Genomic DNA, 18,091 nt, shown 5'->3' with positions numbered 1-18,091 from the left:
TTGCTGCTGATATACAATAGCCGTCAGCGCTGGGCAGCAGTCTCAGTCTCCACTCCTCCCCCCTCCTCTTCCACTCATGCAGCAGCCCAGTGTCCTTCCAGCATACAGGCTGGTCCAGGGACGCGCCTCCTCCCAGCAGGGAGCCGCACAAGGGATGCCGGGAGGACGGGTTTGAACAGGGACATCCCCCGCCACTGCCACCATGGCTGCCCGCACTCCCAGGAAGAGGAAGCTCGGCTCCGCCACCGCTGCTGCCGGGTGAGTGCACTGCTGCCACCATTACATAGGTACCTGTGTCTCTCCGCCAATGTGCTCAGGCTAGGCTCCCAGTATTGGTGCTTAGCTGCTGCTGCTCATGTAAATTAAGCCACAGCATCTCTATCCCTCTCCCACCTTTCTCTCCCCCTCCCACCCCTCTCTCTCTCTCTACCAGCCACCTTTCATTCTCTCTTCCTCCCAACCCTATTTCTCCCCCCTCTCTCTTTCGTAACTCTAGCTGCCGTAATGTGTAAAACGGGACTCTAGCTGCCGTAATGTGTGATAGGGGCTCTACCTGGAGTAATTTGTAAAATGAAGCTCTATCTGGTATAATGTGTGTAAGTGGCGTTACTGTGCTGTGTAATTTGAAGCCCCCGCCCCTTCTCCATGAAGTCATATCCCTATATTCTTGGCGCGCACTGGCCCTCCTATAAATATGGGGGAAGGGATGCGCCAATGCTGTTTCTTGCACACAGCGCTAAAATGTCTAGTTACGGCACTGACCAACATCATCACCATAATCTGCTTTCCACAGCTGCCCTTTATCACCCGCAAATAATATTGCTTTCTCAGACACATATGCGTCTTTTTCCTGATCTGAATCTCTTTAAAATTGTAAAAGCTTGTACTTACTGCATTCATCATCAGTGGTTTCACTAGGGTCAGTGTCAACCAGTTCAAATTGGGAACCCAAAAGTGCACCTATTCACTTGCTTCTCTGCTTTTATTGTAACTCCACACACCCCTTAGTGACACCACTGTTCAGCATACAGTGAGTCAAGATACCGCTATCCTGACTATAGGTGCAAGCAGGTTTAAGTTTCAAAATGATGCAAATTTGAATGGGCACGTTTGCTCCTACTGTTCTGGGCATGCGCAGTGCAAATTCATGTAAAATATGCTATGCAGATGATGTGGTTAATGCTGCATCAGGCAAAATATATATATATAAATATTTATGTTGCTTCTTGTAAAATTGAAAAAATATTTAATGTTTAGGTTTGTTTCATTTTCATTGCCAGTTAAATATGCTGTTTGCTGTTATTACGCTGTTTTTACAGCACTGAAAAACAGCATTAGAGTTGTTACATTCTAAGGAGTATATTTACTAAGCAGTAATAAGAGCGGAGAAGTGAGCCAGTTGAGAAGTGCTCATGGCAACCAATCAGCACTGTAGTAACATCTATAATTTGCATACTATAAAATGATACAGAGCTGCTGATTGGTTGATGGGGAAATTTTTCAACTGACTCACTTCTCCGCTCTTATCACTGCTTAGTAAATGTACCCCTTAGTCACACTTTATTATAGGCAAATATGAAAGCAGTACAGGCAGCACCTTTGGAACCTTTGGATTCAGTTTTGGATTTCGGCCGTGATTTATTTTGGTTTAGACGTAATCAGTGTAGCACCGCTATAAGGGAATTAGACTGGACACAGCTTGTAGATATACAAAGCACAGCACATCCACTTAGATGGACACAATGACAGTACAGCCACTTAGATGGACACAGTGACAGCACTTGTATTCCATACAGGCACTTGCTGGACACCGCAGAGCAGAATGCAGCATACAGCAGCGTGACTGTAGTGAAATGGCGCAAAGACCTGACCGCAGCTCTCTTACAATCCAAAACCTGCAATAATATGATGCTGAGAGAATGATGTTTGGCCTCAATCTGGAACCTGAGTATGGCAGGTACCATAGCAAGATTAAAGGGGGATGCAGGGCATACTGTACCCTGGGCCCCCCTTTGTCAGGGGGCCCCCAGCCAGAGTACACTGACATACTAGCTTTACCTCTTAAGCAGCAGCAGAACCAGCAGCGAGAATGCAATCAGGACAGCATGCAGTGCAGGTAGAGACACAGGAATATCATGTTGCTTTAGCTTCCGATAGAGCTTTCTGACCAGAGGAGAGATAGGTTGGTGGAGAGAGCTGTAAGTGACACAGGGATCCCAGCTTCTCCTTCACCCCACCTGGGTGTCTGAGTCCTGTGTAAACAGTTATGTAAGTAAAGCATTTGGGTCTAGAGATATAGAAAGACACAGAGTCCTCACGAGTCCTGTCCCAGTGTGTAAGTAGTACAGAGCCTGCTGCTATTCTTGCATGTGACAAGATAAAAATATTTTACTTTTCTATTTGTATTTTAAGGTTAAATTTTCTTTGCTCCAGTACAAGAAAAGTTTATAAAATAATTGCCTTTCAATTAGATGGAGCCATAAACAGTACCCAGGCATTATTAAACTATTAGTTAAAGCTGGGGGGCGTGGCCTGGTGTGGCGGAGGAGAGCAGATGCAGCAATCTTGAGCTCCTGCTCTGTTACCTTAATAACCACCCTTCTTGCCCCTTTTAAGCTGCTCTTACGCCCTAGATATCATCCCCTCATTCCTGCCTACAACTCACCGTGGATGGGTCTCCGTTGCGGAGCCGGGGAGTGCTGAAAAACACTCCTGAAGGTTGCGGCCTACCCTCCACCCTAAGACCAGGGCCTCAATTCCCGCTACTACACAGAAGGACTACCGGAGGCTTCGACATCGCGGACACTCGTCATGGCCCCCACACCAGCTCCTACACCAGGACACCTGCTGATGCAGATGCACACACTGCTGGGCCTACCAATAGGCGTTGGAATCCCTGTGCCCTGGACTGAAGCATTTGGCCAGGCCACCGCCACACACGGGCTGTGGGGCGATGTGTCATCCGCACACATCTTGGGCTGTGCCTCTGCTATGACTTCCCTCCTACACGCCGGCCCATAGATTCTGCTGGCAGGAGTCCTGAGATACAGAGACTGCATTAACCTCTCCCCAGAGCCTGTCTGAGGCACAGTGAGTAGCTGCTGTTGTGCCGGTGGCCATTTTCCACCTGCCCTCCTGCTGACACCTACACATAACGTCCTCCCCTCCGCATAGCCTGCTCTTTCTTATCCCCTCTCCTAGCACGGTGGATGGTCTGAAGGGTGAAAGCAATGTTCACATCCCATAAACACTACTAGTGCATGTTCAAAAATATTCCTTCCCCTCCCTCCCCTTTTCTTCTTTTTTTACACAATGCCTAAAGTAATTTTCACATTATGTGTAATATTCTGTGGCCACTCTCACTCTTTATAATATGTGCTTATTATTTAAAAAAAAAACATAGCGAACTATACTGCGTGAATCTTGAAATAATATATTCTATATTCCACACTTTATCTGAATAGTGACCTTATCATTTATAATTTCTGTACATTCCCTTCAACCGACCTCCAATATGCCATTCTACTATACCCCTACTCCTGAGCCATAGGTCAGGAAAAATTCAAGGGAGAGCCAGAAGTGAAAAAAGAAAAAAAAATTAAAAGTTATATTTCCTCTCTCACTCTCTCTCTCCCCCCCCCCTCCGCCTCTTATTACCATAGTATATAAATTGCGCCCAGATCTTTTTACCGCTACTTTATTATCCTTTCATCTAGTTGCTATCCTGCTTTAACCCCAGCCTCGACTTTCTCCAGCAGTCCCATTTCTCGTGAAATTTTCCCAGGGCGTTTCTAGAAGCATACATAACTCTCTCATGTCTTAAGATGTCAATTACCAATGCCCTTCATTTAACTACTTCCGGGGGATTGCTTGACATCCATTCACGAGCAATAACAACTTTGGCTAGTGTGGTGAGACTAATTATATAGCTGTATTTCTTGTTAGCCTGCATTCCATTTAGTCCCAAACCCAGTATACAGATACTCGGGTTTAATTTAGGTAGTGCTGGAATTGTGGAACATACGTCTCTCCATATTTGCTCCCAGAAGGAGTTTACTTTCGGGCATTTCCACAGCATATTCAGAAACCCTAAATATATAGAAAGAGAGCGCATGTAGTTTTAAATAATTTAATTATATTTTTAAAAAAGACAAAAAATGTCTATTCAACATATACATAATAATGCTTTAAAAATACCATGAGAACAATACCCTCTATTGTGATGTAACAATATTATTAATTTTCCACACCTAAAAAGTCCACATTGCTGTATCAGCTTGTAGTTACAATTTGGTAATAGTTTGGATTCCAAAATCACTTTTTGTGGCAGCTTAAATAGCTATAATAGCTGTCTGTCCCGCATCATCCAGAGCCACTCACTTAGATGGATAGTTTTATTCAAAAGAACGTAATGAGTCCTGCAGCAGTAGGATTAATTCCAAATCTCATACTATTCAATCATGCATACAGGTATCAATATGTGCTCAGATTCGTGATCACATATATTAGCATATAATAAATTTGTAACTGTTGTGGATTCAAGAACCGTGTCTCACCTCCTCTGTTTCCAGAATGCTTTGTAGCCCACCGTACTAAACTCCTGTTGGGAGTGTTGTTAACTCTTTCTTGTGGTAAAGATGACACAGACCAAAGAGCCGGCTCCCAGCTGCAGCGCCGTGTTGTAACGCTTTCCCCGTTACAGCCGTCCGTCTCCTCTTGGCCGTAGCACAGGCCACCTGTGTAGGATCTCTGGAGCGGAGCTCAGCTCCCGGCTACAGCGGCGTGCCGCTGGATCGTACCTTGCTGGGGCTGTGTGTCTTGCTTCCACGGAGGTAGTTAGGCGGACACGGTGGGTGGATGTCACTGGACTTGATGCGGCAAACTTAAAGCGGTGTGTGTAGTCCCACGATCCGAGGGTTTGTCTCAGAATGTAAAAGCAGAGTGCTCTTAACGCGTTTCTCCGTTGTACAAATCTAATGGTTTCATCAGAAGATAATCACCCTTCTTTAGCACCTCTATTTAAACTAGATATCCTCCAATCCAAGGCTTCTTTTCATTATCGGAGGCAGGTGTGTTTTAGGTGTGTATGTACCCAATTATCTCCTTGTGACCAGTTTCATTCAGCCGTTCAAAATATATATAATATATATACTACTGAATCTCAATTATCATAAAAAGTATTATAAAATACAGCAATCAAAAATAATAATACACAATAGACATTTATCTAAATTTAAAACTAGTAACAGCAGCACGCGAGAGGTAGAGACCAACCTATCCAATTTCATCAGAGGAGACCGGTGGATACAAAACATTTTTACTTTCTTATCCAAGTGTGCCAGTTTAGCTCAGTATGAAGAGCTCCCGACCCACAGCCAACCACCCCGGGTTCAAATCTAACACAGTCCTCAGCTGCACACCGGACACTCAAATATTTTCCCATATTTTCAATTTATCATCTATCATATCCACTTGTCTTCCTATGACGACATATTATCCAGATTAAATAGAAATCCATCAATACTTCAAAAAGATCTCATAGTACTAATTTTACCTAAGCCAATCCATATATATTCATATCTCTCTAGCCATTTACAATTTACACCTATATAGATAGCAAAAAAAAAGGGGGGGGGAGGGAAAGTTGGATGAGAGGGGGGGGGGGAGAAGAAAGGGGAATGGATACAATAAACCTGAACAGAGGACACAGAGAGAGGAAATGCAGATATTCTTATCTCATATATTGTTCATTTCAATGTTGTCATTTAGACCCAAAGGAGATAGAGAGCCCAAAGAGAATATCCAGAAAGCCTCTCTTTTACAAAGACGGTTAAACCTATCCCCACCTCTAGCAGTGACGGGTATATGTTCAATACCCTGCAGTTCTAAGTCCTCTATTTTACCCTGATGTTTTCGTTGAATATGCATAGACAAACTATGTGTTTTTACTCCTTTAACTATATTCCGTTTATGTTCTAAAAATCTTGTATTGAGTTTACGAGTTGTGCGACCCACATACTGAATGCCACACTTGCAAGTTATTAAATAGATTACATATGTGGCATTACAGTCTATTCTGCTCTTGATCTCAAAATCGGAATCTTATATAGTGGAATGAAAACTAGTACTGTTATGTTTAATAAATTTACAGGTCATACAGCCCACCCGTCCACACCTAAAGCAGCCCTTTTTTTGCGGAACCGCACTGAGCCAGGTGTCACTGGTTATCTATGTCGCAGTCGAACTCACATAGTGGCTAGGAGTTAGGAAACTCTGTAAACTTCATGCTTTCTTAAACACTATCTGGGGTTCTTTTTCCAGCAAGGGTGCTAATATTCTATCTGCCTTTAGAATGGACATATTTTTTCTCAGCAGTTGTTTAATTTCCCCTGAGCTTGAATTAAACTTTGTAATGAACCTCAATCTAGAATTAACTTCTTCTTGATTATTATATCTAGTAGTATTGGGGACTAAGAGGGATTCCCTATCAACTCTTCTTGCCTGTTCTCTTGCTTTCTCTAGGAATTCAATAGGATATTCCTGTTCAAGTAGTGCAGTAGTGAGGACACTCGCTTGCTGATTATAATCCTCCATATCCGAGCAATTTCTTCTATGCCTCATATACTGACTCCTTGGTATGTTTCTAAGCCATGGCTGATAGTGACAGCTAGAATAATTAAGAAATTTGTTGCAGTCTACCTCCTTTTTGAAGGTTGAAGAGGTGAAATTCCCATTTCTAACTTCAAGTGCAATGTCCAGAAAGGAAATCTTAGTGTTATGTATCGTGCTTGTGAGTTTCAATCCAAATTGGTTCAAATTTAGATAATCTACAAAAGATTGGGCAGAGTCATAGTCTCCCTCCCAAATAAAAAACATATCGTCTATGTACCTACCATAGAGCACCAAGTTCGCCCCATATGTGCCTGTCCATATGAGGTGCTCCTCAAAGCGACCCATATACAGGTTGGCAAAACTAGGGACGAACTTGGTGCCCATGGCGGTACCCAATATCTGCTTTAAAATTGTGCATTAAATGTGAAATAGTTGTGAGTAAGTGTGAAAAGAATAGCATCTAACATAAACTTCAATCTGGCCACACTTAGGCCGTCTTCCTGAAGGAGGAAGCTCCTCGTTGCCTCTACTCCTCCAGAGTGTGGAATATTTGTATACAGAGACTCGATGTCACAAGTAATAAAAATATAATTATTCTGCCATTTCACAGTAGATATTAGATTCAAAAAGTGCATCGAGTCTCTGATGTACGACCTAAATGTGGTCACATGTGGCTGTAAAAATGAATCAATAAAAGAAGACAAATTAGTGGTGAGGGACCCAATACCAGAAATAATGGGACGCCCGGGTGGTGCTGTGAGGGATTTGTGAATTTTGGGTAAATGATAGTATGTGGGTATAACCGGGTAAGGATTAAATAAAAAATTATATTCCTGTCTGGAGATTGCCCCATCCATATATGCCCTATCCAAAAGCACCCTAAGTTCACATACAAAACCCAATGTCAGATTATGGGTTAATTTAGAATAGAATCTTTTATTATTCAATTGTCTGTATGCTTCCTCTTCATATGTGTTTCTATCCTCCACCACTGTGCCTCCTCCCTTATCTGCATTCTTAATTATAATTGTTTTATCTGTCATTAATTTTTGAAGGGCTTTTCATTCCTCTCTATGCAAGTTATCCCTACTTAATCTTTTTCTATCACATATTTCTCTGAGGCTATCTAGAGTTAGCGTATAGAATGTCTCGATCATTCCACTTTTATGTTGCATCGGATAAAATTTTGATTTTTTTTCTTGAAGATATTTTTATTGCTATTATTATTTCCTTGCTCTATATCGAACAATTTCACTGTATCATTACCCTCATACTGCAATTCCACAAGTGTCCTCAGAGCTATTTGATCAGTTTTATCTAAAATGATGGGAAGCTGTTTATCCTTTTTATCCTTCAGAGAGGTAATCAAGTATCAAAACCCCAAAAATAACATGAGATCAAGAGACCCACAAATAGATTCTAATAGTACCCGTTCTAATACAGACTATACCCAGAGAGGAGCTAGACCTAAAAATAAAGAACAGACCCTTTCTATGGGTAAGGAGAAAGCAAGTGCATCCTCTGGCTCTGAATCTTTTTTAGAGAAAGAACTGTACCCCATTTGGAAGGGGCGGAGCAGATTTGCAGTGTTGAGCCAAGACTCACCCAAAAGAAAGGGTCTAGAAACAGAGGATGCAGAGGAGGAAGTAAGAAACACCATCAAAAGTGCAAGAAAAGAATAAGAAATCGAGGTTTGTTCAATCTGTCATCTAGGGTGCTAAGTGAAATTGAGAAAGCAGTGATAGCTAAGGGCCTAAAATTCGCTCCAGCACAGAAACCTGAACTTTTTGAGCTCTTTATTGAGCTTAACAGGTTCACTAGGGATCTGTGCAGGAAGCGATATTTTGCGAATAAAGTTCTGAAGGATAAAGAGGATAAACAGCTTCCCATCATTTTAGATAAAACTGATCAAATAGCTCTGAGGACACTTGTGGAATTGCAGAATGAGGGTAATGATACAGTGAAATTGTTCGATATAGAGCAAGGAAATAATAATAGCAATAAAAATATCTTCAAGAAAAAATCAGAATTTTATCCGATGCAACATAAAAGTGGAATGATCGCGACATTCTATACGCTAACTCTAGATGGCCTAAGAGAAATATGTGATAGAAAAAGATTAAGTAGGGATAACTTGCATAGAGAGGAAAGAAAAGCCCTTCAAAAATTAATGACAGATAAAACAATTATAATTAAGAATGCAGATAAGGGAGGAGGCACAGTGGTGGAGGATAGAAACACATATGAAGAGGAAGCATACAGACAATTGAATAATAAAAGATTCTATTCTAAATTAACCCATAATCCGACATTGGGTTTTGTATGTGAACTTAGGGTGCTTTTGGATAGGGCATATATGGATGGGGCAATCTCCAGACAGGAATATCATTTTTTATTTAATCCTTACCCGGTTATACCCACATACTATCATTTACCAAAAAAATCACAAATCCCTCACGGCACCACCCGGGCATCCCATTATTTCTGGTATTGGGTCCCTCACCACTAATTTGTCTTCTTTTATTGATTAATTTTTACAGCCACATGTAACCACACTTAGGTTGTACATCAGAGACTCGATGCACTTTTTGAATCTAATATCTACTGTGAAATGGCAGAATAATTATATTTTTATTACTTGTGACATCGACTCTCTGTATACAAATATTCCACACTCTGGAGGAGTGGAGGCAACGAGGAGCTTCCTCCTCCAGGAAGACGGCCTAAGTGTGGCCAGATTGAAGTTTATTTTAGATGCTATTCTTTTCACACTTACTCACAACTATTTCACATTTAATGCACAATTTTATTTGCAGATATTGGGTACCGCCATAGGCACCAAGTTCGCCCCTAGTTTTGCCAACCTGTATATGGGTCACTTTGAGGAGGACCTTATATGGACAGGCACATATGGGGCAAACTTGGTGCTCTATGGTAGGTACATAGACGATATGTTTTTTATTTGGGAGGGAGACTATGACTCTGCCCAATCTTTTGTAGATTATCTAAATTTGAACCAATTTGGATTGAAACTCACGAGCACGATACATAACACTAAGATTTCCTTTCTGGACATTGCACTTGAAGTTAGAAATGGGAATATCACCTCTTCAACCTTCAAGAAGGAGGTAGACTGCAACAAATTTCTTAATTATTCTAGCTGTCACTATCAGCCATGGCTTAGAAACATACCAAGGAGTCAGTATATGAGGCATAGAAGAAATTGCTCGGATATGGAGGATTATAATCAGCAAGCGAGTGTCCTCACTACTGCACTACTTGAACAGGAATATCCTATTGATATTCTAGAGAAAGCAAGAGAACAGGCAAGAAGAGTTGATAGGGAATCCCTCTTAGTCCCCAATACTACTAGATATAATAATCAAGAAGAAGTTAATTCTAGATTGAGGTTCATTACAAAGTTTAATTCAAGCTCAGGGGAAATTAAACAACTGCTGAGAAAAAATATGTCCATTCTAAAGGCAGATAGAATATTAGCACCCTTGCTGGAAGAAGAACCCCAGATAGTGTTTAAGAAAGCACAAAGTTTACAGAGCTTCCTAACTCCTAGCCACTATGTGAGTTCGACTGCGACAGAGAAAACCAGTGACACCTGGCTCAGTGCGGTTCCACAAAAAAAGGGCTGCTTTAGGTGTGGACGGGTGGGCTGTATGACCTGTAAATTTATTAAACATAACAGTACTAGTTTTCATTCCACTATATACGATTCCGATTTTGAGATCAAGAGCAGAATAGACTGTAATGCCACATATGTAATCTATTTAATAACTTGCAAGTGTGGCATTCAGTATGTGGGTCGCACAACTCGTAAACTCAATACAAGATTTTTAGAACATAAACGGAATATAGTTAAAGGAGTAAAAACACATAGTTTGTCTATGCATATTCAACAAAAACATCGGGGTAAAATAGAGGGCTTAGAACTGCAGGGCATTGAACATATACCCGTCACTGCTAGAGGTGGGGATAGGTTTAACCGTCTTTGTAAAAGAGAGGCTTTCTGGATATTCTCTTTGGGCTCTCTATCTCCTTTGGGTCTAAATTACAGCATTGAAATGAACAATATATGAGATAAGAATATCTGCATTTCCTCTCCCTGTGTCCTCTGTTCAGGATTATTGTATCCTTTCCCCTTTCTTCTCCCACCCCCCCTCTCATCCAACTCCCCCCCCCCCCCTTTTTTTTTTGCTATCTATATAGGTGTAAATTGTAAATGGCTAGAGAGATATGAATATATATGGATTGGCTTAGGTAAAATTAGTACTATGAGATCTTTTTGAAGTATTGATGGATATCTGTTTAATCTGGATAATATGTCGTCATAGGAAGACAAGTGGATATGATAGATGATAAATTGAAAATATGGGAAAATATTTGAGTGTCCGGTGTGCAGCTGAGGACTGTGTTAGATTTGAACCCGGGGTGGTTGGCTGTGGGTCGGGAGCTCTTCATACTGAGCTAAACTGGCACAATTGGATAAGAAAGTAAAAATGTTTTGTATCCACCGGTCTCCTCTGATGAAATTGGATAGGTTGGTCTCTACCTCTCGCGTGCTGCTGTTACTAGTTTTAAATTTAGATAAATGTCTATTGTGTATTATTATTTTTGATTGCTGTATTTTATAATACTTTTTATGATAATTGAGATTCAGTAGTATATATATTATATATATTTTGAACGGCTGAATGAAACTGGTCACAAGGAGATAATTGGGTGCATACACACCTAAAACACACCGGCCTCCGATAATGAAAAGAAGCCTTGGATTGGAGGATATCTATTTTAAATAGAGGTGCTAAAGAAGGGTGATTATCTTCTGATGAAACCGTTAGATTTGTACAACGGAGAAACGCGTTAAGAGCACTCTGCTTTTACATTCTGAGACAAACCCTCGGATCGTGGGACTACACACACCGCTTTAAGTTTGCCGCATCAAGTCCAGTGACATCCACCCATCGTGTCCGCCTAACAACCTCCGTGGAAGCAAGACACACAGCCCCAGCAAGGTACGATCCAGCGGCACGCCGCTGTAGCCGGGAGCTGAGCTCTGCTCCAGAGATCCTACACAGGTGGCCTGTGCTACGGCCAAGAGGAGACGGACGGCTGTAACGGGGAAAGCGTTACAACACGGCGCTGCATCTGGGAGCTGGCTCTTTGGTCTGTGTCATCTTTACCACGAGAAAGAGTTAAAAACACTCCCAGCAGGAGTTTAGTACGGTGGGCTACAAAGCATTCTGGAAACAGAGGAGGTGAGACACGGTTCTTGAATCCACAACAGTTACAAATTTATTATATGCTAATATATGTGATCACGAATCTGAGCATATATTGATACCTGTTTGCATGATTGAATAGTATGAGATTTGGAATTAATCCTACTGCGGCAGGAGTCATTACGTTCTTTTGAATAAAACTATCCATCTAAGTGAGTGGCTCTGGATGATGCGGGACAGACAGCTATTATAGCTATTTAAGCTGCCACAAAAGTGATTTTGGAATCCAAACTATTACCAAATTGTAACTACAAGCTGATACAGCAATGTGGACTTTTTAGGTGTGGAAAATTAATAATATTGTTACATCACAATAGAGGGTATTGTTCTCATGGTATTTTTAAAGCATTATTATGTATATGTTGAATAGACATTTTTTGTCTTTTTTAAAAATATAATTAAATTAATTAAAACTACATGCACTCTCTTTCTATATATTTATTGTAATTAACTCATTGGTATTTGTTCAGATTGCCAAGTGGGAGCTGCATATTGGTTGTTTATTCTTGTTGACCAGTCATATTAATCCACAGTAGTATCTGCGCCTGAATTAATATACACCCACGGACAGAGATAGGAACCTTGTTGTTCTGCTGTGTCAGTGGGTGGTTATTATTGTATTTGTTGTGTTATTCAGAAACCCTGCCATTTCTAATTTACAACTTGGACATAGAGTATTATCTCTCAAGCCCACTCTATTCATAGATAATGGCATATGGTATACTCTATGAAACACATAAAAGTGTACCTGTTGATATCTGACACATGCCGTAGTCTCCTTTATTGTACCTAGCACCTGGGTCCATTGCTTATCTAGGATTAAGCCCAAGTCACTTTCCCATTTCAATTTAAGGTTCTCCAAGGGTATTAAGGATGCCCTATCATTCAATAAAGCATACACTGATGATATCCGACCCTTATATCCAAGTCTAGTCAGCACAATTTTAACAGGGGAAGATGATATAATAGGCAATTTCTGCTCAAACTGAGCCATTATGGCATGGCGTAGTTGCAAATATCTAAAACAGGCATTTCTAGATATATTGAACTCCTCCTGTAACTGTTGAAATGATTTAAAGATACCATTACTTACTGTATAATTGTCCAAAAGTGGACACCACCTTACGGGCTTAAATATTATCTTGTGATATTTTTACTAACTCTGGGAAGGCATCATTACACCATATTGGAGTTTCTTAATCTATATCCTGCCAACGACAAAAAATTATTTGCATACCTCCACACCAACAGTATCTGTCTTAACATATGAGGCAGATTTTTCCCCACTGTCCACGAAAGTAGAAAGATTATCGGGACGCCCCCTTATTGTTTGCTAGCTCTAGGTTTACATACACAGGAAAGTGATTGGATATACCAGCAGAGAAATACCCTACTTCACTGACCATTGGACCCAGACATGTAGAGACCAGGACCATGTTTATATGAGATAAAGTATGGTATATTGCAGATTGGCATGAATATTTAGCGGTTGTAGGGTTACGTACCCACCAAATATCTGTCCATCCTAGTTCTTCTATAAGTCTTGCAAATGGGGTTTTTGCAGGATATACCTGTGTGCTTGTGGCATGTTGTCCCCCCCACCTATCCAAGTTATTATCCATAACATTGTTATAGTCCCCAATACTTATTACTGGGGTATCTGGTGATTAATTGATAAATAGTGCTGCCTGCCGCACTACTTCATTGCTAAATAGAGGGGGAATATATAGTGCTAATAAGTGCATTCATTTTTTATTGAACTTTGCTCTTAAGAAAACAAACCTTTCTCTAGAATTAATAAGACTAGATTCCAGATCAAACCTTACTCATTTTTTTTATAAGGACTGAGACTGCCCTAGCATTATTTGAGAAGGCTACATATGTCCAATCCAAGGTTTTTTAAGGGATAGTTGTTTACTGCCACTCAAGTGTGTTTCATATAAACAGACTATGTCAGCTTTATATTTTTTAATCTGGGCCATAACCAACGCCCTTTTGATTTTATCATTAATTCCCCTAACGTTCCAGCCCAGTATCGTTAATTCCTCTTTCTGCCTAATCATTGATACAAAAATTGAGCATTACCCTGGGGCATAAATACACCCTTTCCTGATTTAAGTATAGCATAGCACATTAATGCCGTACACACAACCACCTTCATCTTTAAACATACTAGGGTCAGCATTCCGTCGGGCAACCCTGGATGCACAAAAAGGGAGAAAGAGAGAGAGAGAATTAAAAAAACACAACCACATATGTACTGAGCAATGCAAACATCCTAAAAAAATGTCTCACTGTTACTTTACCTACTCTTTCACTCCCTAACCCACCCTGTATATCCACTACCCTTGTGGAATACCTAAGTCCCATTGGGGATCCGGTCTGAAGATCGACACTGTCTAGGTCGACAATGTATAGGTCGACCACTATAGGTCGACAGTCACTAGGTCGACATGGATGGAAGGTCAACAGGGTTTCTAGGTCGACAGGTCTAAAGGTCGACATGAGTTTTTCACATTTTTTTTCTTTTTTTGAATTTTTTCATACTTCACGATCCACGTGGACTACGATTGGAATGGTAATCTGTGCTGAGCGAAGCGGTAGCGGAGCGAAGGCACCATGCTGAGAAGCATGGCGAGCGAAGCGAGCCATGCGAGGGGACGCGGTGCACTAATTGTGGATCCCGGTCACTCTACGAAGAAAACGACACAAAAAAAATAAAAATTACTCATGTCGACCTTTAGACCTGTCGACCTAGCACATGTCGACCTAGAAACCCTGTCGACCTTCCATCCATGTCGACCTAGTGACTGTCGACCTATAGTGGTCGACCTAAACATTGTCGACCTAGATACTGTCAATTTGATGAACCACACCCGTCCCATTGCACCCCTCTCAACATCTTCCCACTTGCCACACACAATCTCACGTTCAACAAGGGGGATATAGGAAACAAGTCCTATAGCTATATGCAGCATGGAATAAAAACTCACTAACCTAGGATATATTCACTGGTATTATTAACCAGCAAATCGAATTGTTTATGGTTACTGCTACTTTATCATTTAACCATTAGACAATATGCCATTGTGTCATCAGTAAATATAAACTCTACACCTCTACAGATCGATCACATCCAAAAAATATTCTCTCTTCTTTCCCTGTCCTTCTCCCTCCCCCTCCCCCTTCCTTCATGCATCCTTAGGTTGCCTTTCCAGCCAATACTCTGCTTCTTTAGCGGAGGTAAAGAAATGTGTAGAGCGAGCTGAAAACATTATGGAGTATTGTATATTCCTCTCTCGCCTCTTGCGCTTTGTTTTGTAGAAATTGATGAAATTGATGACGGCTTTTCTGTACAACCTGAGCAACCTGTACAACCTGAGCAAAGTCTGGATAAAAGAAACTGTGCTGATATCGAACTGAACTGCACCAGAGTTCCGTACTAGCCAAAGAAGTGTATCTCTCTCTTAAAAATGCAAGATTCAAGCAATAAAAGTCCTGGCTGGGACCCCAGGAATAGGAGACCTGGTGGGTACCCTATGGGCTAGTTCCACTGAGAATTGGGGGCTAAAATCTTCCCTGGTGAATAATTTAATGAGCCACTCCTCAAGGAACTTTTCAGGTGCCGTCCCTTCCACCCTTTCGGGCAGTCTCACCAGTCGTATGTTATTAAGTCTTAGCCATCCCTCCATGTCGGACAGTTTAGCCTGTTTAGCTGCCATTTGATTTGAAAATTCATCAACTTTGTTATTAATAGGTAATGATTTATCCTCCAGGTCTGATATTCTATTTTCCATCTCGCCAACTCTCTCTCTGATGTTTTGTAGATCCTGGCGAAGCAAGGATACATCTGCTTGAACATGCCCAATTTTCTCTGTGACCCTCTGTTCTGAGGCTGCAATAGCATTCAAGATTTGTTGAGTAAAGTCGGCGTAATTACTACTGTCTGCCCCCTGTTCTGGCTTTGAGGAAGAAGAAGGGTTTGATGCAGCCTTTGTTGTTTGTGATCTTCTTGCATATTTTTCCAGCTTAGCTGCTGCATTCGCTGCTGCACCTTTCCTCCCCATTTTATTAATCACTGCATATTCTGTGCTGCTGCTAGTATTATAGCCGTGCCACAGGCCATCATAGCACCCTCTTCTCAGATGCATGAAAAACACACACAGTCTCTTAATGGTTTTAATTAAGAGACTGTGTGGGCCTTAATGGTTTTAATTTCCAAGATCATATAGAACTGTGCATGTATAGCAGAATGCACCTATTACCAGTGATTTAAGCCGATTATCACAGCTGCTCCTTCCTGCACAGAAGAGGTGTATGCCTCCAATTAATTGACTAGAGTCTAACAGCAAAGTCAAACGAGTCGTATAAATAATATAGAAATTGGAAATATGGAAATTACTTGATATACTCAGTCCCGTTGACACAATCTAGAGCCCAAAGAGTCGTAGCACCCTCTTCTCAGATACACGAAAAACACACAGTGGGTCATTCCAACCTGATCGCATGCTGTCATTTTTCGCAGGTCACTACTGCGCATGTGTATGCACCGCAATGCGCAGGAGCGTTGTATGGGTACAAAGCAGATCGTTGCTGAGCGATGGATTTAATGAAGAATCCATTCGCACAGCCGATCACAAGGAGGATTGATAGGAAGAAGGCATTTATTGGTGTCAACTGACCGTTTTTCTGGGAGTGTTTGGAAAAACGCAGGCGTGTCCAAGCGTTTGCAGGGTGGGTGTCTGAAGTCAATTCCGGGACCAGACAGTCTGAAGTGATTGCAAGGGCTGAGTAAGTTCATACCTACTAAGAAACTGCACAAAATGTTTTTGCAGAGCCCAGCTGCACAGGAGATCGCACACTTGCAAAGCTAAAATACACTCCCCTATAGGCGGAGACTATCTGATTGCAGTGCTGCAAAAAGTGGCTAGTGAGCGATCAACTCGGAATGACCCCCACAGTCTCTTGCAACAACCAGGGGGCCTTAATGATTTTAATTTCCAAGATCATATAGAACTGTGCACGTATAGAAGAATGCACCTATTGACAGCAGTTCAAGTCAATTATCACAGCTGCCCCTTCCTGCACAGGGGAGGCATATGCCTCCGATTCATTGACTAGAGTCTAACAGCAAAGTCAATTGAGTCATATAAATGGTATGAAACTGATATTACTTGATATACTCAGTCCCGTTGACACAATCTAGAGCCAAAGGGTCAACAGCAAGACTTAAAGTATCCTCAGTAAAACTCAGGATGTAATACTTTTATGATTTTTGATGTCATAGTTTTTCCAAATAGTGTAGCAACCTCATTGCCGAATATAATGCTCCTCAGTTGTATTTATGCATACATTCATTCTGTAAGGTATAGCTGCTAATGCTTAAAACATTCAATATCACAGTGGCACTTATCTTTAAGCCAGTAGTACAGCTGCGGCGCCCCAATTTCTCTGGGCAGCCCGAGGCCCGTCCACTTGCTCTGGAGATCACAGCTCCCCTCTCACTGGGTCCCACGTCTACACCGGCCCCCTGGTACCATCAGCTCACAGAGTTTCCCTCAGCTATTGGCGGCATCTGCTGCTTTCTCACAGCGCTGCTTCCAATGTCCGATGCATCCCAATGTGAGACAGTGCTGACCGCCACTGCGGGACTCCCAGCCACTCTCACCAGACATGTGCTGTTGCAGGGTGCACACACCGCGGTCTCTGTAGTGGCGACAGCCAGCGGCCCCCTGCTCTGCTCTCCATGCCCAGACCACAGGATTTTCAAAAGGCAGCTGGTGGTGGTGACTGCAACCAGCTTCCTAAGCGTTTCTCATGGAGCCCGGAGCTACCCGGCTGGCCGCAGCCACATGTAGGATGATAAAGGTGCAGTTGTTCACCTCCGACATGGGTCCAGGCAGAAAACACTCAGCTCAGTCACCTCAGGAGTACCAGCCCCAGACATAGGAGCAGTCGACAAGGACACCTGACAGACCCCACCGTAAGCTTTATCAGCTATTTATCAGGGAGCCAGGATATAAAGTCAGGAGTTTCTTGGGATCTGCAGCCTGCATGCTGCTACTCCAGGCTGCTCCAAGCCCCTCCCTATGCAGATGCATTCTTACTACATTGTATGCTATATAGACTGTAACCCTGGGAGCCTCTCAATCATGATATAATTATGTGACATTTCTCTTCACCCA

The sequence above is a fragment of the Pseudophryne corroboree genome, chromosome 6 (assembly GCF_028390025.1).
Source record: "Pseudophryne corroboree isolate aPseCor3 chromosome 6, aPseCor3.hap2, whole genome shotgun sequence".
Lineage (NCBI taxonomy): Eukaryota > Metazoa > Chordata > Amphibia > Anura > Myobatrachidae > Pseudophryne > Pseudophryne corroboree.
Note: the sequence above shows the minus strand (reverse complement) of the source record.